Source organism: Ambystoma mexicanum, chromosome 1p (assembly GCF_040938575.1).
Source record: "Ambystoma mexicanum isolate Mex_15411 chromosome 1p, UKY_AmexF1_1, whole genome shotgun sequence".
Taxonomy (NCBI): Eukaryota; Metazoa; Chordata; class Amphibia; order Caudata; family Ambystomatidae; genus Ambystoma; species Ambystoma mexicanum.
The window spans coordinates 701,700,935-701,724,513 of NC_090921.1; the positions used below are offsets into that span (position 1 = coordinate 701,700,935).

Sequence of the window (23,579 nt, forward strand, 5' to 3'; positions counted from 1 at the left end):
CTAAAATTAGCAACACCCAGAATACGACTGTACACATATGGAGTCCTACCAGTGGAAGGAGGGTTCCATACGCATGTCCTGCACTAGAGAGCCCCCACTTCCACCCCATTTTATGCTACTAGCGCGTCAAAAGACACGTTTCTCAGTGGAAGCATGGCTGAGAATTTGCGACTGAGCCACTTGGCATTTAATGAATACAAAACTGAGATGTATTCCAATGTTTAGAGGTTAGTTTCAAAACCTATTTTAAAGTGTAGCGTACCTGCAAGGTCAAACACTGTGGCTGCACATGATTCAGTCAGTGGTGTTGCAACATTGGACGGTTTATACCTTACCTACACTTATGTCCGTTTGTTCTCCCAGAAAAAATTATGGAATGTTACGGCAATACTTGTTACTCTTCGTTTTAATTGTCATGATTGCATTTCATGTGCAACTTGGATCAACTTGGCTAAATGTATGCCTGCGTGTTGTCGCAGCGGAAACGATAGACCTCAGTCCATTCCAAGATGGTGCCCTCTGGTCCTTGAGTTTTGCAGCGACTCGTACACCGCAGCCGGTTACCACAGCAACAGACGTGCAACATACACACAAGGTGGGTGATCTTTTGGCCACTCTTCAATCCGCTCGTAGAGGTGCCGTGCATCAGAATAGCTTGTTCAGAAATCATACGGAGAGAAGACCTTTTGTCCCGCGTTCATTGTGAACAATAGTTACACGTTGCCCATGCTCCGTAGCCAGCGGGCTGTAAAATACAGATTGTCTATACAAGTGCGCAATACTTATACAGGCCTAATGAGAATCGCCCTTTTCTAACAGGACCCTAGTGACAGTAATCTAGAAGCTATTCTCTTGCTCCGGCGATCAAATGCCGAGGACTCACCGTCCCCTGCATACGTGGAGCAAGAATCACCCTATGCCCTTTCTGTAATGCACAGTTACACAGACCCAGACAGGTGTATTACCGCTCATCTTATACATTGATTCACAAGCGCACTACCAATTGTTTCACTGGAAACATGCCTCCACAACCCTATGGCTGCTGCTTAAGAAGGGTAAGGGTCATTTTAATTTCAGCCCTGAATGCTGAGATGCTGTTTTTCAAGCATACATTAGATGACAGTAGCCGTTACACATCTATACCGTATGTATTTATTCACAGGCACACATGTAATATGTTACACCCATTATACATGGATGCTCACCGTGTTGATAACACCACATGGATAGTGATATCACAAGAACTGTCCATGCAACAAGTGTAAGCACAGTAAGTCAACGCTTTCAATCCTTGTCTAGATGGAACTCTCAGCTACTTCTATGAGCTGTGGTTTATTCATGTCCTGTACACAGAACCCTACAACATCCTTTTCATTCATTTGTAAATACATAGCAAGAGCTGTGAGGAATCTAGATCACAATTCACGTCCTGATGAAGGCTGTCATATTGAAGCCATTCAAAAAAATAGGCCGAAACACTGTTGTCGACTCTTTTTGTTTGTTGTAGTACACCAAGGTGGCAAAATAAACCTGATGTTTGATTCCTTCATTATTTTACTGTAACCTTGCCAGAATACAAGGCCGTACAATCAATCACTAGACATTTGAAAAATGTATCACATGTCATAACTGTTTGTTTTTTGCTATAAATGTGGTTCAATATATGTTTTATGGTATGTTATGCTATACATTTTGTATAAATACACAAGAATGACTTTTTTTGTGTTAAAAAAAAAAAGACTTCTGAATCATCAGTGTGTCTTTCGCCGGGGTTCTGCTTGGGATCGCCCTGACCACTTGTGTTTATATATAGATCATGAATCCTAAACCTCTACTGCCGATTCTCCAAGGGTCATTGCTTCGCACATCACTCCCATTAGAGCACTGGATGTTGCAAATGTCAGATTATGTGGTCACTGTCCAATTTGAAGCAGTGGCTGTCAACCCAGTGAAATACCCATCCAGGTCTTCAGGCGTCAAGACCGGAGGCAGTGGAAGTTGAGGCGAAAGCTCTGGTGAGCATGGTCAGATGGATGACTGCTATGAAATTGGTGTCTTTGCAAGACATTGCAGAAGCCACCCGCCAGCACAGAGGCATGTAGAAGGTCAGCGAACAGCTCAGGAGGTTAGTGAAAATCCTTATTGGCGAATATTAATCACAATGTGAAAGATACACACGTATTCATGCAGGGCCCTTGGAGGGTCCGCACTGAATTGTGTATGGACATTGAGGGTGTCCTAGTTGGGGGTATCCGAATTGTAATTTACCCCACCCCCCAACCCCACCATGACTAATCCAAACAATTATCAAAATTGCACACACAGGGCACCAAAGGGCTGCAACCCAAAGTCTGTTTTACTGAACTGGAGAACAAAGTAAGTGTGTGCCCTGTTGGCCAGCTATTGGTGATGCAAGGAGACTGGTGAAATCGAGAGCATCCACCCCAATTGAATCACCTGTGCGGCCACCTGTGCCCTGGCAAGCCATAAACATGGACTTCAGAACCATACAGCAGAACAAGCAATTGTGGTACATTAGTTCTCCTGGTATCCTGCTGGTGACAGAGGACATTTTTGTAGATCAAAGGCTCCTACAGACGGTGAGAACATATGATGGGCCCACAATTCAAGGTGTGGATTTTGCAAAATTCCTGTCTTTCTATGACATTCTGCATCACCGCAAAATGCTGTGCTGGCCAAGAGCTAATGTTGACATGGAATGGTTCATGAAAACTTTAAACAGGGCTTTCTGATTTGCGCATGCAAACGGCACACCAATGGAGACAGCACTTACCATGTTCTTCATGGCTTGCAGGACAACTCCACAAAAAGCCACAAGCTTGTTTCCAGCCAAGGTGTTTTTGAAGCGTAACGTCTGCTCGGTGGTGCCTGAGCAGGAGTACGAACAGTCACAGGAAACTGATAATACTTTAGTTCACCAGAAACCGGTTTTCAACAATCACAGGCAATCATCCTGGAGGAAAATGTTATTATCCCAAACACAATCGAGGTATGCTTCTCTTTTACAAAACAGGAAGCGCATTCATACATTGTGTATGCCACATGAGTACTCCCCATGGGAAGATGTTATCCCAAAAGGTTCCGTGGTCATGGAAGCTAGACCCTGTGAAGGGTTGACACAGAACTGCAGTTGGTTCAAGCAATTCTCACCATGGAATAATGGCAACCCGCTGGTAGATGAAGAGGCCAAAGACGCCACATCAACGGCTGAGAACTACCTTCACTGGACCAACCATGGCATGGAGATAAGGAGTCAGCCACAGTCCCATATGGCATTGCCCTTCCAAAATAAACAAGCCCTGGTGTTGGAGCAGAGATACCTACCAAGGCCTGTTAAGTGAATTCCTGTGAAAATGAAAGCTTCAGTCTCCCTCTTCTATCACATAGTCGATCAGAACAATAGGGTGTTTCAATATCATTTCATATTGATGGCTTATGGGGGTGCTAGTAAGACTGTGGTTGATGTTTTTATTTGTCGCTTAATGTTTATGATGGAGGGATGTTGTAACATTAGTGCCCGCCATCACGTGAGGTGATGGACAGTGTATGTGACATGAATTGAGAATAAAGAGGCACACCCTCTACAAGGCATTGCCAGTTGCATCTAGCACCTGCACCGTCTGAGTCCTAAGGCCATGCTGCCTACATCTAACAGCAGGCTCTATCAAACTGCAGCAGTAGCGATGCAGGGTTAGGTGTATATTCTTGATAGGTGCATGGCAGTCGTCCACCTTGAACCCATTATCTATGCAACTGCTTTTAGCACTGAAATGCCATTCTTACCTGTTCTTCAGCTACTCAACTCTTTATCTTCAGTGTACCCATGATTATCCATCCTTTGAGACCATGTGTCCTCCTCTCCCTATCCTCATACCTCTCACATTACCCTACGATCAGCTCTGCAAGTTACTTAATTCATGTTATCACTAAATAAACTGCCCTTGTGTTATTTTAATGCAGTCTGTTCATTCCCATTGTAAACTCACTTATCTTTTACCTTCACCAATCACTCCTTTGAACTCCTCGCATCCGGTCTGTCCTCAACATAACAAACTGCAGTGCTCAGAAGTGGGTTATGTTATGAACATTTATAAAGCACACTACCATCTAACTAAAGGCATCTTGGCGGCGGGAAACCACAGTATGGATCAACTCATTCTGATTTAAAATAGAAAGGTTTTCAGATACCTCCTAAATTCAAGATGGTCAGTAATCTGCTTTAATGCAGGCGACAGGGTGTTCCACAATCGGGCTACTGCCACAGAGAAGGCTCTGCCCCCCAGCCTGGCAGGCCTGTAGGTGGGGACCAACAAAAGGCTTGCTGTCGTGAGCGCAATTCGGCCAGTAGCGGACATATTTTTCCTGTAGATAGGCGGCCCCCACACCCATCAGGGCCCGGTGAACCAAACACAATGATTTGAAATCAATGCACTTGGACACCAGGAGCCAATGCAAACGTCGTAGTGTGGGGGTGATATGGACACCAAAAGGGAAGCCTGTGGCCATCTGTTCAGCCAAATGTTGCAGCCACTGTAGATGCTGAATCAGACTCTGTGGCTGAGCTATGTAGAGTGAATTACAGTAGTCTATACAACTAAGAAGAAGGGCAGCTGCCACAGGTGGACGAAGATGGGCAGGAATAAAAGGGAGCACCTTACGCAGAATCCTGAGTTGGAAATGCCCCGATTTGCAGATTGCTGCCACTTGCTGAGTCATAGACAGAGCAGCTGAGAAGGTCACCCCCAGATTTTTCACAACAGAGACTGAGGCAGGAAGGTTGTGCAGTGATGAAGGCCAGAAAGCAGGGACCCAAAGTGACAACCCCGCCGGTACACCCACCACCAACACTTCTGTCTCGTACCCATTGAGCTTCAGGCAATTCTGGTCCATCCACATCCCCACGGCCTCCATGCACCAGCACAAGCACACCAACATTTCCGCCTGGTCAAGATCTAGACGACCAGGATCTGTGTGTCGTCGGCATATGAATAGCACCTGAGGCCGTAGAAGCAGATGAGACCCAGAAGAGGCTGAATGTAGACATTAAAATGTATCGGGGACAAGGCAGAACCCTGCGGGATACCGCAGGAAAGTGAGGATGGGAAGGAAGAAAGGGAGGCAGAGAAATAGTCTGGCCCGTCAGCCAAGAACCAGGCCAGGACAGTTCCCTCTAGGCCAGCAGAAGCTAGTCTGGACTGCAGGTTGGAATGGTTGACGGTGTTTAAAGCTGCCGACAGATCTAATAACTCACTTTCAACCATCATAGGTACCTTGAATCAACTTTATCAGCAATTAGGCACTCTCAACCCCCACCCTTTTTTTTAATACAGGATCTGGATCATCCAATATATATCATCACTAACATATTCAAAAAATCCATTTTGAACAAAAGCTTTCATGACTGTACTTAGTTTTACTGATGACCTGTTAAAAATACAAACCTATTTTTTCTATTTCCCTTTCTTAAATAAAACAGACTTAATCTCGCAAGAAGTGAATAAATCAGAACTATTTTGTACGTAAACCTTTTTAGTGAATATTTACAACATAGTGTCTAGAGAATAGACAAGTAAACACTCATAGTACTTGTCTTCTACTTGGACGAAACCCCCTGTGTCCTGATTGCTGCCAGTAGAGGGGGCAAGGCCTCATTTCTTGATGATGGGTCAGCCAAGCTCTAGCCTCGGCCTCCACAAATAACAGAAGCTATCTCTTAGTTAAAAGTCATCTACAAAATAACTAAATACACATACTACGCAAAGCACACCTCTGAAAAAAGAACACAGAATAAACAAATATAGCCAAAGCAGCACTCCGGCATCCAGACATCACACAATACCAAATGCCATTTATGACCTGGTTCACACAACCACCACCATGGGAAGACATTTTGCATCCCATGGCCATGTCTCACCCCACAAGTGAGGGTTTTTCGTGGACTACTCTGTGAAGGCAATCGAGAACTAGTCTGGAATCGCACTAGAAGGACTTGAGGGAGGGGGCGGATATCACGTCTGGGTGAATGGGTTGGCTTCCCATGAAAAAAGTTAATTGTGAAGGTTTAGTATGGCAGGCCCCCAAAAGCTGTCGCAGAAAAGTACAGTAAGCAAGGAATATTTTGATTGCATAGCCAGTGCTGCATTTTGAACTCTTGACACTGTCTTGTATATACCCAAACTAATGTACTACCAATGTAGTTTACTTAACCCCTGCTGCGCTTCCGATTTTGCCATTGTGTCAAATTTACCTTCATGTCTTTAGTATAGCCACTGTGTTGAATTTAGCTTCATTTATTTATTATAGGCACTGTATAAAAGATAATAGCTGCATCTTTTGGTATAGCCACTTACCAGTAGTTATAGCCACTGTATACAATTTTAACTGAAGTTTGAGGATAGCAACCTCTCAGAGTATAGCCACTGTATAAATATCTGCTGTATTTGAGTATAGCCAATAAGAGTATAGGCAATAAATTTAGCTGCATCTCTGAGTATAGTGTGATGAATCCCTCGATGTCGTCACCTCGCCTCTGGGGGGGAGGGGTCCTTTCCCATGGGGCCAGGGAGGTGAGGCTGCTAACGGATAATCTCCCTGGGGGTGATACTCAGCGGGCAGATCCCATGGGAGGGAACCCCCTCTGTGGGCGGACGCAGTATACACACCATCATGCTGTTAGACATGAGGCATCCAAGGGGGGCGCTGTTGTGCACATCTAAGATGGCCGCCTAGGTGGAGAGCTCCAGCTCGATCGAAATCCTTTCATCTATAAATCCTTCCAGTTCTGAATTGGCAGACGTATGGTTGCAGAATATCACGGGGGAAGGTTCGTAGAAGACACCCTGTGAAAGCGGAGCGCGTGGACCCCGGGCCGACGGAGATATGCACAGGTGCAGCTGCAGCGGGTGAAGAGCTGAGGAGTGACCGCCCGTGGGTTCCAGGCGACTTCCACTCGAGCCCGGGGCTCGCAATGGCGGGTCGGCCAGGTGGGGGAGGGGCAGCCCGCCAGCACACAAGCGCTGCCGGAGGGCGGCGGCGCTCTGCTTTCTCTCCTCACCTGTGCGAAGACAAGTACTCAGACCTTCCTACACCAGGCTCCGGGCGAATATATCCTGCCAAGTGCTCGAGGGTACGCCGCGACGGCAACGTGTTCCCCCTCGGATCTGGATCCCCCCCCGCGGCTAAGTCCAGCTGGGACGTTGCTGGTGAAGTAAGTGGGCCGCTGGGGAGGGGAGACGCCAGGGACCAGTGCCTCTGTGCACGATATATTTGGGTCCTCACGAGAGTGGGGGAGAACGTTACAATATTGATATAGAAGGCTTATCGCCACGGCACCATTGAAGATGGGGGAGATGTTACGGGAGGGAGCGCAGCCTGGCGCCGATGATCATTTTTTGAAGCAGTACACCCTGCCCCCGGTGTCTCCCAGGGATAAAGATGACTTGCCGCTGTGGACGAATACTGCGGGAGTGTTACAATGAGGCAAAATAGGCGGTTAAAGGGAAATAAAATGTTGGTCTTTATTCAGTTTTAACCAAACAATGCTAGTTAGCAAAATTAAATTCTTTTCCCAGAGTCCTTCTGGGTGTTCTTTTTGTGGAGCAAATGTTTTCCTCTGTTTTCTTGTAGGGTACGCTACAAGGACCTCTGACAATCTTCTTCCACTTAGTCCTCATACGCCCAGGTGCTTCCTGTAGTTCCGGAATCCAGGTCTGTTTGGCTCTGCAAGGAGAACAAGAATGAGCCCCCATCTTCCAACTATCTGGCTCTTTATATAGGCAGGTAAGAATGGGCCAATCAGGGTCTACTTCCTGTCTTGGAGCATAAAAACCCCCATAGGCCCCGCCCCCTTTTCCTTGTGAGCCACCCTCCGTGTTCTTCCCTGACCCGGTTCCCCTGGATGTCCTGCTGCCTCCCAGGTAAGTGTCTGCTGTTTTGGTTGCCCCCATGTTCGGGCTGTGTATCCCCTGTAATAGAACTCCCCCTGTGGGCCTGTGTCTTTGCTGAAGCGAATCGTCTTCCTCCAGTTCGTTGGTTCTGCGTGACACGTGGTTGGTGTCCTGCTCGCAGTTGCAATACACGCGGACCGCGTCTCCATGCGGAGACTGGGCTTCTTCCATCCGGCGGCCGGTTGTAGCCAGTTCCTCGTCGCGGCTATAGTTTCCTTCCTCCCTCCCGCTGGCCGTCAGTGTCGCTCTGGCGAGGCGGGACCTTCCCGGCTGGACACGGCTCTCTGTCTCTCGGCCCGTGGAGTCGGGGTTTTCGTCCTCGCGGGGACGTTTCGGTAACCTCGTCTCTGCGGGCTGACCCATGGTCGGCTGTTCGGGGTTCTTATCATTATTACATGCATTCCCAAGCACTGATGTTATGCTCTCCCACTCATTTAGTTCCTCTGTTCGAGGTAGGTTGGGTTTGCCTGTGTGTTCCCACCACTCGCCTACCATACAGGTCGCGTTTGATTCTTTTCCCAGCCCGTAGGTCTCCCTTCCATATTCCTGGGTTGTGTGGACCCCCATGTCTGGGTCCTTACAGGGAGTCTAACAAAAACACCCCTGGGGGTGAGAGTGTACGTCGGGGGTGAGGCTGAACCTATCCCCACACTTGCATTGCGGTGCGCCCGCAGCCTAGATGCGGGGCACAGGCTGTGCTGCCACCATACAGCATAATCCGACACTGGTCGCCAGCAGCATACATACGTGGGAGAACACAGCCCACCCCAAAAGTGACTAAGTCGCCTAATGGGCCGCACTGAAAAGAAAGCTGTAGGGGGAAGAAAAACCAGCCCAATGGATTCCTTTACCAGCTCCCAGCCACAGGAGGCATCAGGAAGGGCGGCACAAACATCCAGAAATCGAGACGCAGACCCTTTGGACCGCTTGGCAACAATTGTGCAAAATGGGTTCCTGGCTGTCAACGTCAAGTTGGACGATATAGTGGCGACGATTGGGTCCCTGAAGGCCCGGGTGGAAAAGGAAAGCGCACGCATTTCGGAGGCGGAAAACAGGATAAGCTCAAATGAAGATGTGATTTCTCAGCATGGCCGAGATATAGCCCTGCTTCAGACAGAACTACGCAAAACCCAGAGCAAGTGCGAGGATCTTGAATCTAGGTCCCGCAGAAATAACAGAAATAACATTCGCATTGTTGGGGTCTCGGAATCGTTTGGCAAGGGATCCATGGAAAGACAGGTGGAAGAACTACTGAAATCGGTGCTGGGAGCGGAATCCCTTTCGAACCACTTCCTCGTCGAGAGAGCTCACTGCACGCTTGCACCTCCTCCGAAGCCGGGAGCTCCAGCCCGCACCATCATTGCGTGCCTTCTAAACTACAGGGATAGGAACACAATACTCCATCTATCCAGAGAAAAAGGAACAATACATTTCGAAGAGAACAGAATTCATATATATCCTGACTTCTCCGCGACCATACAAGCGCAGCGCAGGTCCTATGAAATGGTTAAAAAACAAGTACAGCTCCGTGGTGTCCATTATGCTTTAATTTTCCCGGCGAAAATGAGAATTCAGCATGGAGGGAGAGCCCACTTCTTTGAAAACCCTTCCGAGGCCATGGCGTATGTGGAGGCCTCCATTCTGCTGCTCCCTAGAGACAGAATGAGGGATCAAAATGCGAAACACAATCCTGGCAGTGACTCTATGTCTTCATAAGTCAGCACAATTGAACTGGATCAATATCTGTTGTTGTCGGGCTGTGGAGCCTCCTCCCTGGGTGTCCAGATGGCAACATTAGCCGACCCTTTGGAAAGGTCCACAAGCTCAGTTAAAAAGCCCATTGGGCAAGGTTTGAGTGTTAATGGGCAGCATCGTCAAGTTGGGGGGGGGAGATGATGCGGGTGGGGGGCCAAGATACCAGCTAACAGTTAGCTATGCTGAGCTATTGGCAAAGTGGGGGAGGGGAGAAAGTTGCACTGTTCTTAAGTTTGGTTTGAAAAGTATGTGGTCTTGCGGTTGCGATTGCTGCTCCCGTAATGCGAATATTGGGAACGGTGGATGACATGGCAGGTATTAATACATATGGAAATAACGGTACAGGGGGGCTGAAAATATAATTTCTGTCTTGGAATGTAAGAGGATTGAACAACCCAATGAAGGCCAGGAAGGTTGGCTATTATGTTTCTAGACATCACCCTCAAGTCGTGATGCTGCAAGAAACTCATGCAATAGGTGCAGTGAACGAAAATGTGATGCCCAAATGGGGGAAGACACAGTATTATACAAATTACTTGTTTCAGTCCAGGGGGGTTATCACTCTCATACATCCCTCCCTGGGGTTCTGGGTAGCGGGGCACAAGGTGGATGTGCAGGGCACACATGTTCTGGTATGGGGGGGAAATGGCTGCAAAACATGTTACATTGGTGAATACATATGGCCCTAACATGGACTACCCAGACTTCTACTTAAATATATATGAAACCCTTAACAAACTTGACGCTTCTTCCATAATATGGGGGGCGGGGGACTTTAACATGGCCCTACATCCTACAACAGATAGATCTAGTGTGAAAATGAGGACACCAACTAGAATGGCGCTGACGCTGGGGCAGCTACTTTCACAAATGGCACTAATAGATGTATGGCGCACACTACACCAAGACGTTAGACGGTACACCTACTACTCATCCGTCCACGACAGTGAGTCGCAAATAGACTATTTCTTTGCATCACAGGGCCTTTCCGAGATGCTGCACAGCTGTGAGATCTTAACTCCTACACTGTCTGACCACTCCCCAGTCACACTGGAGCTTTGGTCGAGTGAGGTTCCCAGCAGCTAGGAGATGGAGAATGCCGGGCGGGATGCTTAGTGACCCTGGGGTAGTAGAATCCCTACGCGAGGAAATAACAGAATTCTTTACAAATAACCTTGGGTCAGTGACGTGGGTCTCCACTGTCTGGGAGACTTTCAAGGTCTGGGCTAGAGGGGCACTCCTGTCGAAATCTACTGGCCTCCTGTGGGGAGTGAGGAGGGAGCTGGAGGAGGTGGAAAACGCCCTAAATAACCTTGAGGAAACCTATAGTCGCACACACGATAGGAACACCCTCGCCAAAATCCATGAACACATCCGTGATTTCAATGACCTGGCCACCAGAGAAACACAGTATATGGCAGCCCTGTCCAGAGCACGCAGGTATGGCGAGGGCAATAAGGCGTGTAGAACACTGGCTAATCCGATTAAGCAGGAGCGACAGCCACAACCTATTACTAGTATTCAAGATGTGAATGGCGAGGTCAAAACAAGCGAGGTGGATATAAATGGTGAATTTGCCAAATTATATCAAACAGTGTATTCCAATAGGGATAGCAAAACGACCACTGAGATAATGGCATACTTAACATCGTTAGGGCTCCCACAACAACCACTTGAAAACAAATTGGCCCTAGATCAACCAATCACTGTTGAGGAAATGGAAGAGGCAATCATGGGGCAAAGCACCGGGTTCCGATGGGCTGAGAGCTGAATTTTATAAGGAGTTCCGCAAGGAGCCAACTCCCATGCTACTGGGGATCTGGGAGGAAGCCCTAGAGGGAGGCATACTACCCCCGAAAATGAGGGAAGCCATCATAACCGCATTACCTAAACCCCGACGCCCACCTAGCGACATGTCATCATACAGGCCCTTATCACTTATCAATGTTGATGCCAAGATATTTGCCAAGGTTCTGGCGAACCGGATGGCACCATTGGTCTCGACATTGGTCCACCCTGATCAGAATGGGTTCATTCCCCTGCGCTCCACTGCATTGAACCTCCGTAGATTATTTGGTATAATGGCCCAGATTGATCCCGGGAGGAGTGCAGCCGCCGTTGCCCTTGATGCCGAAAAAGCGTTCGACTTCGTGTCCTATATCTCTTTAGTGTATTGGAAACATTTGGGGTGGGATCTACTTTCAATGGGTATGTGCGGCTGCTCTATGCCGCTCCAGGAGCCAGAGTATGCACCAACAGAACCATCACCGAGATGTTTCAATTAGGGAAGGGCACAAGACAGGGATGCCCCTTCTCCCCCATTTTGTTTGCCTTAACTATCGAGCCAGTGGCAGCTGCTGTTAGACTAAGGCATAGGGACAGGGGAATAAACATGAAAGGCGCGATCCAACTGATTTCGCTCTATGCGGATGATACGTTCCTATACGTCCGCAAACCAGAAAAAAACATAGAACCCATTATGACAGACATGAGTTTGCGGAGTATTCGGGGTATGTCATCAACTTAGCCAAGTCGGAAGTATTTCCGCTCACGCCCGCCACTGAATGCCCTACGAAATATGCGGCCTGAAATGGTCAGAACAGCATATCAGATACCTTAGGGTGCTAGTGTCCAGAGATGGACAACCCTAGCGTAAAGGGTTGCCTAACATGCGGCCCGAGGCCCCCCCCCCCCCAAGCCATTTTATGTGGCTCTCGAAGCCCAAGAACACAGACAAAGCATTAGAATTACTTTTGTACGTTTTGTATTTATTTTATACGCAGCAAGCGTTGTGGCTGCAGTTTCAGGGTAGGAATTGTAGTCCACACACATTACGATTTCCATTGGCTGAGAAACAGCCAATGGAAATACTGTTTCCATTCACGTCTTTCCACATCGACGGCAATGTAATTAAAGTAGCCAATGTCGTGAAAACTCTAGGAATTTACATCGACACTGCACTTACCCTATCGAGACAAACCAGCGCCTTGGCATCCTCCACAGCTCATACCTGCAAGCTTATTACGGCCTGCCGCCCATGCTTGACGACAACTAACTGCATGTCAATAGCCAGAGCATTAGTCCTATCAAAGCTTGATTATTGTAATGCCCTCTACTGGGGTACGTCACAACAAAACCTTAACAAAATGCAAGTCATGTAAACTAATGCTATCAGATCAGCCCTCAACCTACCCAGGAAGCAACACATCTCCGAGACAAGACACTCAATAAACTGGCTTAATAATAAGCCAAGAATTGACCTGAAAACACTCTCCCTAATCCACAAGTGCCTTTCCAAACAAGACCCTAGTTACCTCTTCAACACCTTCACTCAGTCACACTGTGTCTCCATCCCTCGATTCAAGGTACAACATGCAGGGGGAGCCAGGTTCCCAGTCCTCGCGGCTAAGAAATGGAATAGACTCCCAGTATCATTAAGAGAGGATCCGTCTCTTCCCTTATTCCGGAAAAAGGTTCAAACCTGACTCCACAAGCTAAACCTTAATGTGCTAGGCTAATTGGATACAATCACTACCTGTTGTACATATGTAAACTGGACTAGTTTGTAAAGTTGACCTTGCATATATGTGTATCTTCATCTATGCTCATTTTTACTGTACTCCTGCTCTGTATTTTCTCTGTTACCCGTATGAATAGCGCCCAGATGCCAATGGGCTTGGTTGTGCTCTACAAATAAATAAAATACAAATACAGAGCCTACGTGAGCCAGCAGCTCAGCCCAGCCCAGGCTCACAGTGCTACCTGCGGTGCCCACCGAGGCCTAGTTCTCCTTTCTTCCAGCAGTGGGAAGTACTGGCTGCTATATTTTCCGACATATGTTTGTGGCATGCACTGCTTTTGAGCCTCCGAGATACTGCTGGCCAGATACACCGAAACACAAGTATCTGGCCAGCAGTATCTCGGAGGCTCAAAAGCAGTGTGGGCCGCCTTAATGTTTGAGCATTCCGCCTGGGGAGGGAGGGTACAATTTGCATCACATTTTGACAAAAACCTCCCCCTTGGGTGCTGTTCAAATTGCGTCACAAAAGGAATGAATTCCCACATGATTTTACCGCATGTGGGAATTAATTCCTTGCCAAAATGGCTAGGCAACACAATCACGCCATCCACACCTGGAAAAGCAGCACAGCGGGTAAAATGCCTGGGCTCTAGTTTTTGTAACTGACAAGTGCTAATCTGGATGAGGAAAAATAGCCCTTGGGAGGTGTCTGTGTCCCCGTCGGAGCAATGCCAGCTGCAGGAGTGAATTTTCAGACCGCATAACACCATAGCCCACCAGATCCAAGACACTGTGTGCTTCACAGCCGACACCATGAGGTCAAATCCCTCCCCGGTTCCTACAACATGGCTCTCAGCTCAGCTGGAGTGATCCGAGTACCAGCGCACCGTCCGCCCCTGGGCGCAGGAAGAGGAGGGCACCCGGCCATGTCTGGTTCTTCATACTTTAAGATTGTGCTCACATTGCGATTCTTCTATTAGGTTCACCTTTGGGTGATCGTTTTTCAACATTTAATCTGTTGAATTGGATTATGCTTCAATGAATGTGTATTACAGAGATAAGATGACATTTGTATTGGGCACACTGCACATGCTCAGGCAGCATCAATCATGCTTTGTAAAGGACAATGTTGGCCTAAATTAAACAGCCAGGATAGACATGTTGCTAGAGAGGCCTATTTTGGGCACAACCAGCATGGAAATGTGTTACATCAGTGACAGTGCTGTCTTACACTGTGGACACATAGATCATTAAAATGTGTAGTGTTGTAAAATGTTCTCGTCTGCTGTTGGTGACATGGAATTTTCATGTTCCCCTTTAGAACTGATTGTAAACTTATGGCTTTTTGGTCAGTTTTTCTGCTCTAAAATGCACCATTTCAATCCCATGTTTGAAAAAATGTTCTTGAAGGGGTAACCCCCCCAAACCCTCCCTAGATCCTTACAGCTCCCTCTCTACGCTCGGTCGCCCCCACAATTTCAGGAAACTATGAGCACATACACACTGAAAGATCACAAGCAACTGACCTCGGATCATTTGATGGAGGGGCTCCCTTAGATACTCACTGCCACTGACACCAAAAGCTATCTTTGGGACTGCATGGCGCATCACTGCCTGTGATGCTATTGTGTCAAAGGTCACACAACATCGCTTTCTAATATACTGCTTTGGGTGAGGTTGTTGACTTTTGGCTTGCCGGCCCACTGGGTGACAAAAAGTTAATGCTTCGGCCCCACATTCAAAATCAAAAAGGTTGGACAAGCCTACTTTACGCAATAACCACGAGAAGGCGCTGCAGACGTTGAGCACTAAGCTACAGATCTGGGGACGCCTCCCCATATCCTCATATGGCTGAATCGCCTCGCTCAAAATGATAGTCCTCCCCAAACTACTATATTTGTTTTGTAAACATACCAATATGGCCGGGCCGAGACTTTTTTACTAAGCTACGGTCATTAATAGTAACCTTCATATGGAATGGTAAGGCGGCGAGAATTGGGTGGGAAATAAATGACAGAACGCTATGACACCAGAGGTATAGCAGACCCAGACTTTGAGCTTTATTACCTGGTTGCCCTGGCGCAATTTGCGAAGTATTGGTATGAGGACTCTGGGGAAACACCACACGCGTGGGTGGAGGCACACACTATATCCCCAGTGGACAGTAGGTCAGTCATATTTAATACAAGACACAGGGACACTTGCGATTACGACCCGGTCAGCTGCACGGTCCGTGCATGGGGCGCATTGTTCAAGAGGCTAAAGCTGGAGACACCATATAACGCGGAGGTCCCCATGTGGAACTTTCCGGGTATTCCCCCCACGTTTGACGTGGGTATTCAGGAGGTCTGGGACCCCCACATGGAGATGAGGGTGGGCGATATGTTTATAGATGGCAAATTTGAAACTAAGGAGGACTTCGTGAGAGCGATGGGGGGTGGACCACTCAAAATATTGCAATACTATAGAGTAGGGGCCGTGTTTCAGAAGAGGTGGCCAATGTTCCCAGATGAACCTCCCCAACATCCCTGCACACAGCTCATCACCATGAATGCCGGGCTGGGTATCTCTAAATTGTATGCAGCAGTGCAAACCTACACCCCTACAATAAACCAGGTCAAAGACAAATGGGAAACGGACCTGCAAATACCCATCCCGGAAGATAATTGGAGCAGATATTGTGCACGGACGAAAAAAGTTTCATTAAATGCGGGTCTGCGCTTGATACAATTTAAACTCAAACAGGTTGCATTACACGCCGTCTAATCTGGCAAAATTTGGTGCAGAGCATGGGGGAGGGATAAGTGCCCAAAATGCGGGGCTCAGTCTGTGGGCTCCTTTCACATGTACTGGGAGTGCCCTGCCCTTCTGAAATTCTGGGGGGAGGTAGCTGAGCTATTGGCTGAAATCACGCAGATACCCCCGCAATTAACCCCCCACAAATACTTGTTTGGAGACATTGGCAAGTGTTCGGAGAAAACCAGGAGACTATTCAATGTGGCATGCGCAGTGGCGAAGAAATGTATCCTACAAACCTGGAAAATGTCCACACCGCCAAGCATGACCACTTTCCTTTGCAAACTGACATATGTCAACGAGTGTGAGGAACAATATGTTTTGACTCTCCCGGGGGCAAGCCGGCCTAAGGACATATGGGGTCCCTTCCGTATGTATCTAAGTGATTTGCTCTCAGATGACGATGAATCCGTATAATGTCAATTGTAAACGTCCTTTTCTTTTTCTGCTTGTCGAGTTGTGTGAATTGGTGGGAGAGAGTTGCTGTAGCTGTCGAGACCACTGTTGTTGAACAATAAAAAGAGTTTAAAAAAATAAATAAAAGACATGAGGCATCCAGCCCTACCCATAGGACTCAGATAAGCCCATCCTCTCATTCTCCTCTTGCTTCCACTAATTTCTGTATACATAGTAATTGTCTTTAGGCAAATAACACTACTAAGAGGAAAAACGAGAGAAGAGTGAATATAGATAACTTTAAAGGTACTGTCACGAGGAACAGCAGGGCAATGCAGAGCCCTGCGCGGAACTGATATGAGCATACTTGCTATTGGAAGCTAGAAAGTGTTCAGGACATAAAAACTGACAAGGACTCAACTCGCAGTCTGACCTGCCCCAGAGCAGCTTCCCGCCGGGGAGCCTAACGCCAAGGAGAAGTACTGCGGCAGACCAGGCTGCTTGGAACACAGAGGCAGAGAACGGCAAGGCAGGGAAGCACCGCGGTTTACCTGGTTGTGGGATCCAACATCCAGTGGCAGAAGCAAAACCACCCGAGTGGTCCAGGCGAGACCTGACGCACAGAGAAAAACCAGCAGGGTACAGGCGCCGAACACCGAGCTAAGACTTTAGGAGCACAGGAGAAGCCGCAGAAGCTATCCAGCCTTGCCGAGGACCAGAATCCTCACAGACCAAGTGCAAAGGTACGCAGATGGGGAACGGGAAGGCACAGGGATACCCCAAAGGCTGTGGGTGGGAGAAAGTGCAGAGCCATCTTATTTATTCCAGTGGGACCGAAGAGAGACACAAGTTGAGAATGGAGGGGCAGGGGGGTCAAAGAGCGCCTCAAAGAGACTGAAAGAGAGGCCTAGGAGGATAGTGAACCAGGCCTAGTTAAAAGTGATTGCAAAGCTGAAAGACGGGGCAAGGACCCAAACATCAAGAGAGCCAGATTGAGAACAGAGGGGATGAGAGAGCACCACAGAGAGACTGAAAGAGAGGCATGGCAGGTTAGTGAACCGAACCTAGTAAAGAGACAATACAGAGTTAAAAAAGGAGCCTGAAACCCACAAAGAGATGATAAGTCCAATGGGAAGAGAACCTTTGGCATAAAGCACGAGAAAAGTCCAGGGGATGAGAACCTTTGCCACAAGTTGCGAGAAGTCCATGGGAAGAGACCCTGTGGCACCAGTCACGGAAACCCCATGGGGGAAAGAAAGACCCTTTTGGCACAAATCACGAGAAGACCAGAGGAAAGGTGCCCTATCCTTTGAAAGAAGACAGAACTGTGATAAATAGACTATTGATAAAGAGAACCTGAGGATGCTTGAGGAATAGAGACGCCTTCCCAGTATTGTTTTGGAACTTTGAGCTTCCTAAAGCATTCTGAAGAAGGGGTAGTGATTAGTTTAGTTATAGATTTTCTTTTGAAGTGTAAGGGACTCAAATAGGTTTAGGACACAGGACAGTGACTTTATACTTTTGACTGATATTCTGGCATTATCCTTAGTTTTGGTTGAGGCAGGAACACCCCTCTTAGTCATAGGGACAAGTAGGGTTCTTCCTTTTTTTCAGTTCAATAAAAGTATATATCAACAAGCATGCCACCTTACTTCTGCACCCTTACAAAAGCCACTGTATAAACAAAGTACTGAGTTTTTGAGTATAGGCACTGTGTTGAACTTAGCTGCATTGAATTCAGCTGCACTTTGAATCTGCCACTGCATTATTTCTAGTTGTCTTCGTATACAGCCCCAGCATGAAAGCTAGCTGTAATTTGAGGGTAGCCTCTGCTTTATTTCTAGCGGTTGCTTGAACCCTGACACTGTGTTGAACCTAATTGCCTCTGAGCTGCATTAAACACAGCATTCTGAGTGCAGTCACTTTTTAACTCTAGCTGTGCTTGAACTTCTCCACCGCTCCCATGCTAACAGCGCATTGTAGTTAGCCAGTGTGTTAAATCTAGTTGCATTCTGAGAATAGCCATTGCATTGAATATCACTGTAGCCATGAACTGGATTACAACGGCGCCTCAAGCTTTGCCTCCTTCCCTAATCTAGCCCCATTGGAGTACACCGACAGCGGGGTAGGTCCCGCCCCACATTAACCTTTCTAGCCACCAGAGCAGACGCAACATGCTATTCACCATGAAAACCAACTCCCAGATCAGGGGGTCACTATGGCGCACCAAACATATGGCCAACTGATCTGCGAATCCCTGCCCCCTCCACACATCCAGCCACTGGGGGAGAACCCCCCCTGCACCCTCATAAACCTTAGTCCTTACCTTCCCACACTGCCCTCCAACACACTTGCGATCACCAACCCGCCGACCCCTTCACGCCTTAGTCTTCACATACTTTACTACTGCTCAGGCTTCCCTTACCAACATCCCATCCTCAAGCTGCCTTGCTGACCTTCACAGACACCAAAGGTACCCAAGAACCCCCTCAAACACAGAATTTGCAACACCTGGACCCTCTCATCTCTGCACACCTCTTCCCATCTCTCCCCCAGTTCCCTGCATGCACCCCTCGCCTACACCATTATGACATCCACCACCTCTCCCAACCCAGTGAAATCGATCTTGAACACTTCCTTCAACTCCCCCAGCACTAACCTCCTTCAGCCCTCTCAACATTCCCCTGGAAATCAGCAACCAACCTTAATGTCAGGCCTAACACCCTTCCTTTCTTCCAAACCCCATTCATCAGCAGCCCCCCTAAGCGACCCCATTCATCACTCTGCACCTTCTCCTGCCTCCCTACCCTCCTGACTCCACATGTGCAATCCGCCCTCACACTCTTCCTTCGCCCCCCCTTCCCCACAGGAAGCATACATCACGAGCACTCTTTTCTCACTACATTTTAACTTTGTTGCTGCCTTGTTTTAAATATATTGAAATCGAGTTGATCGTTTTTATGACTGATTCTATCATTTTTTATTAATTGACCTGCTCCAGCTTCCCTTAATCCTCCACGCTTAGTTTCACTGTGCTTTTACGCATTTTCTTGACCAGTGTATGTTGTCGCGGCATGGAATTCCAGATCCCATCAGTTTTGTACTCCCGGTGCACATTTTGAGAGTACATGGGCGTGTTGGGCAGCGGCACGTTTCTAACAAGCTGGTTAGTGTCCGTACATCAGCCTCTCGCCTCTGGTGTCCTGAGGCACTTTATTTTCTTTCTGTTCACATATTGTGCATCATGTCTTCTGTTCACGACACTACGGTCTCCGACTCAGTTAATTCTACTGCCTTTTTACCTAGTCCTGCCAGTGATTTAGTTGTTCCTTTATCTTTAAAACCAGAGTTTCAGCCATACAGCCCTGAAAATGATGCAACGTGTTCCAACTTTGAAATTAGCTTCTCACTCTTAAATACCTGCTCCCTGTTAAAACATTGCACCGAGGTTCATGATAATATTCTGGACACTGGCAGTGATTTTATGGCCATTACAGAGTCCTGGCTCACGCATTATACTCCCTCATCTGCAAATTTAGCTACACCTCCTGAGTTAACCATTTTTAGGGTAGAGGAGTTGCCATCCTTGCCTCTTCTCATATCAATACACATGGCGCTATTGATGGCTGCAAAAGTAGATTAGCCAAAATCAAACTAAACAACAACTATTCCTTGACGGTAATAATGATCCATCGCTCATTGTCTGACACACCCTTTTTTGAAGAACAATTTATTAATTTGCTCAACAAAACAACCAAAGCTAATAACCCAGTCATTGTCTTTGGAGACTTTAATCTCTGGGCCAATGATTCAAATGATAAACCCGCTGTTGCTGTACTCTCTGCTTTAAAAACCATTGGCATTTCTCAGCGACTATCAGATCCTACTCATAGAGCCAGTCATTCTCTTGACTGATGGTGTCAGAATGTCTCTGTTTCTGACACCAATATTGTTCATTGACCGTGGTCAGACCACGATCTTGTGAATTTTACCTCTCTCTAACCATTTCCTTGGTTTCTCTGAAACCCATTTCTTGACAGTATGTTACTGCTACAAATTTTAAGAAATTAACGCCTCAACTATTTTCCTCCCAGCTGTTGTCAAAACTTGAGCCTGCACATACCTTCACTAAATCCAATGATCAGGCACACCACCTTACCCACACCTTTAATCACATTGTGGATACCCTTGCACCCAAAGATTCCTGACTAGCTAAACCCATAACTAATAAGAATTTTTGGTTTGACGACTCGATTACCTGTCTTCATCGTCTCGAATGGAAGGCAGAGAGAGAATGGCGTAAAAATCCCAATCCTACCCTTCACATCACCTATAAACAATCAGTCACTAATCTTAAACAAGCTATTATTAACATCAAATCCCATAGTTATAACACTAGGATCTCCTCTGCCAAGTCTAGACCCCGCTGCTTCATCTCACGGGTCTAATTTCTTGAATATCTCTGCATCTCCTGTATATCAGGAAACAATGCAAACTTCTTTTTATTTTTCGCCATGCTCTGAGGACCAAATTTGCAAGATTGGGTCAAATATGAAACCCACCTCTTGTATGGGGGACTGTTGTCCTTCCAGCCTCTTCAAAGCTTTTATTGACACCCTGGCTCCTTGGGTGGCTCGCCTTGTCAATCTCTTTTTCAAGGAAGCATGAACCTGTGCCTCTTATAGAGGCGTGGATTACACCCTTGCTGAAAAAAAAAAAAAAGTACCCTTGATTCTCATTGCCAAAAACTACCGACCAATCACTAAAGTGCCGTTTTTACTCAAAATATAACATTGTGTTTCCTACCTACAATTTCAGGACTTCCTACAAAGTAACAATATTCTTAATCCCAGGCATTCCGGCTTTAGTCGAAACAGTACTGAAACCGCGTTACTCAATCTTGAACCCAACATTTCAAGCATTGTTGACAAAGGTAAACCAGCATTCCTTATGCTGCTCGCCTTGTCTGCAGCTTTTGATTTAGTTGATCATTCCCGGCAGGTTAGTGAATCAGGTGCTCTGTTGTTCTGCTGCGGCTCAGTGGATCGCATCCTTCCTTGGACTCCGATAACGCCAGAGTGGCCGTGGACAATGTACCCTCTTCTCCCGCTTTAGTCACCTGCGGGGTAGCTCAGGGCTCCTGTATTTTGCCAACCTTGTTCAACATATATATCATGCCTCTTCTTGCTCTTCTGCATGACCTGGCTGTCCAATTTACCGACAACACCCAGGTCATAATGGAATTATCAGGGTGCTATACCAGGGACACCAATACCGTCAACTCTAAGCTTGGATGGTTACCAACTGGCTTGCACTGTAAAAACGAACTCATTATTGCGTCTGGAGATATAATGTAAAAAAGTGGGTCCCGACTGAGAGCTTTTTTACAGCTACTAACAAAGTTAAAGTTGTCAAATCTGAAAAAAAAACACTAGGTATTACTCTGGATGCTGAGCTTACTATGAGGCCTCAAGTTGCTCAGATTAAAACATCCTGCAACTACATGACCAAACTTCTGAACCACATACGCCCCCATATTTCCTTACAAAATAGGTTGCTGCTTGCTACGGCCTTGGTCAATTCACGTGTGGTAACAGCCTACTTGCCGAACTTCAAAAGCCAATGTTCAAGTTCTGCAAGTTACACAGAACAATGCTCTCAGATCAGTCTTTTGTCTTTCTCGAAGGGATCATGTCTCTGAAGCCAGACAAGAACTTCACTGGCTTTCTATAAAACATTGTGTGACTCACAAGACCTTGTCACTAACCTATAAAAGCTCAAACATTGATGTGCCACAGTACTTATCAAATTGGCTGTCTCCCACTTTATTAGGACACTCTTTGCGCTCTTATGATCTCACCAAACTGGTACAGCCCAGATTCATGCTCTCGGGATTTGGTGGCACCATGTTCGATGTACAAGCCCCTGTGGCCTGGAATAAGCTTCCAAATCACTTAAGGCAGTCCAACTCCCTCTCTGAGTTTAAAAAGGGAGTCAAGACCCATCTTTTTAATCTCAATCCAGACTCCGATTTTTATCATCCCTGTATCACCTCATCTAGATTGTTTCGGTCATTGGTCTTGTTTGTCGACTGTGCGCTTTGAGGCCTGTGGACAATTTAGCACGTTATAAAAATTAAATTAAACTAATGCTCAGAGGCTCTCCATCCAACCTGAACACACCTAACCCTCCCCCAACTACCTCTCCCCTTCTACTCAGCCCTCTCTCGCTCTCCCCACACTCCCTACCCTCTCCCCAGCTCACCCGGGCAAACATATACTCTGTAATATAAGTTATAAATGTTATCAGTAAAATGTAGCTGTACTGTAATTATCGCACTTCAGACAGTCAAGTGTGAAAAGAATGAATTAATCCACAAACACACACTTAAATATTGTTACCGTACTGTTTTGTTAAACATCTGAATAATTAACATTGCACAGTAACAGATGTTTTATGAAACTGTTATTTAAATGTTATAAAAGCATACAAGTGCACATACTTAAAGTAACATGTTTTTTTCATGTAAAGTTCCCGAATCACACTGCAGTTTGTTTTAAGATTAATGTTGAAGACAGTGCACAATAGAAAATGGTTTTAGGGAAATTGATTGTTGCTTTGCTTTAAGAGAGTGATGACCTAGACGTTAAGGAAATAGGCACGAACGAGTCCAAGAAGTCTTTAGATCAAGTCACCAGTGAGTTATTTGCTATTCATTTTAAAACGACACATCGAAGGTTAATTTTTCTTTTATGACATGACATTGCTTGTCATGTTTTGACAGGCACATTTGACCGTTTTTTTTTATTCTGAGTATTTTTATCTCCAATTATGACATTGTTTGGCATGGCATGCGACACCTGCCAGTAACACGTGTCACTTGTAGTAGTGACATTCAGCGGAAAGTGTCACGTGCCATTGTCAGCTCTAACCCCTACTGCTGTTCGGTCCAGTCCAGTGACTTTTTTTTTTCGTGAACACGAATTGCTCCAAGCTCCATATTGAAAGTGAAACCTGCAATTCTGTGAAAGGTTGCAGAGCTTTCAAGTATCCCGTGGTTATGTATGAGACAAGCCATCCAGTCCTGTTTTTTTTTTTCTCCTTTTGGATTGTATTTATTTCTCCATCTGAAATTTAGGAAAACT

The 23,579-nt window shown here is 46.6% G+C and overlaps 1 protein-coding gene across 3 annotated transcripts in view; it reads right to left on the bottom strand.

The window, feature by feature from the left end:
* Positions 1 to 23,579, bottom strand: part of DAP3 (death associated protein 3) — a 996,586-nt gene that overhangs the window by 972,664 nt on the left and 343 nt on the right. The gene's annotated exons all lie outside the window — the stretch shown is intronic.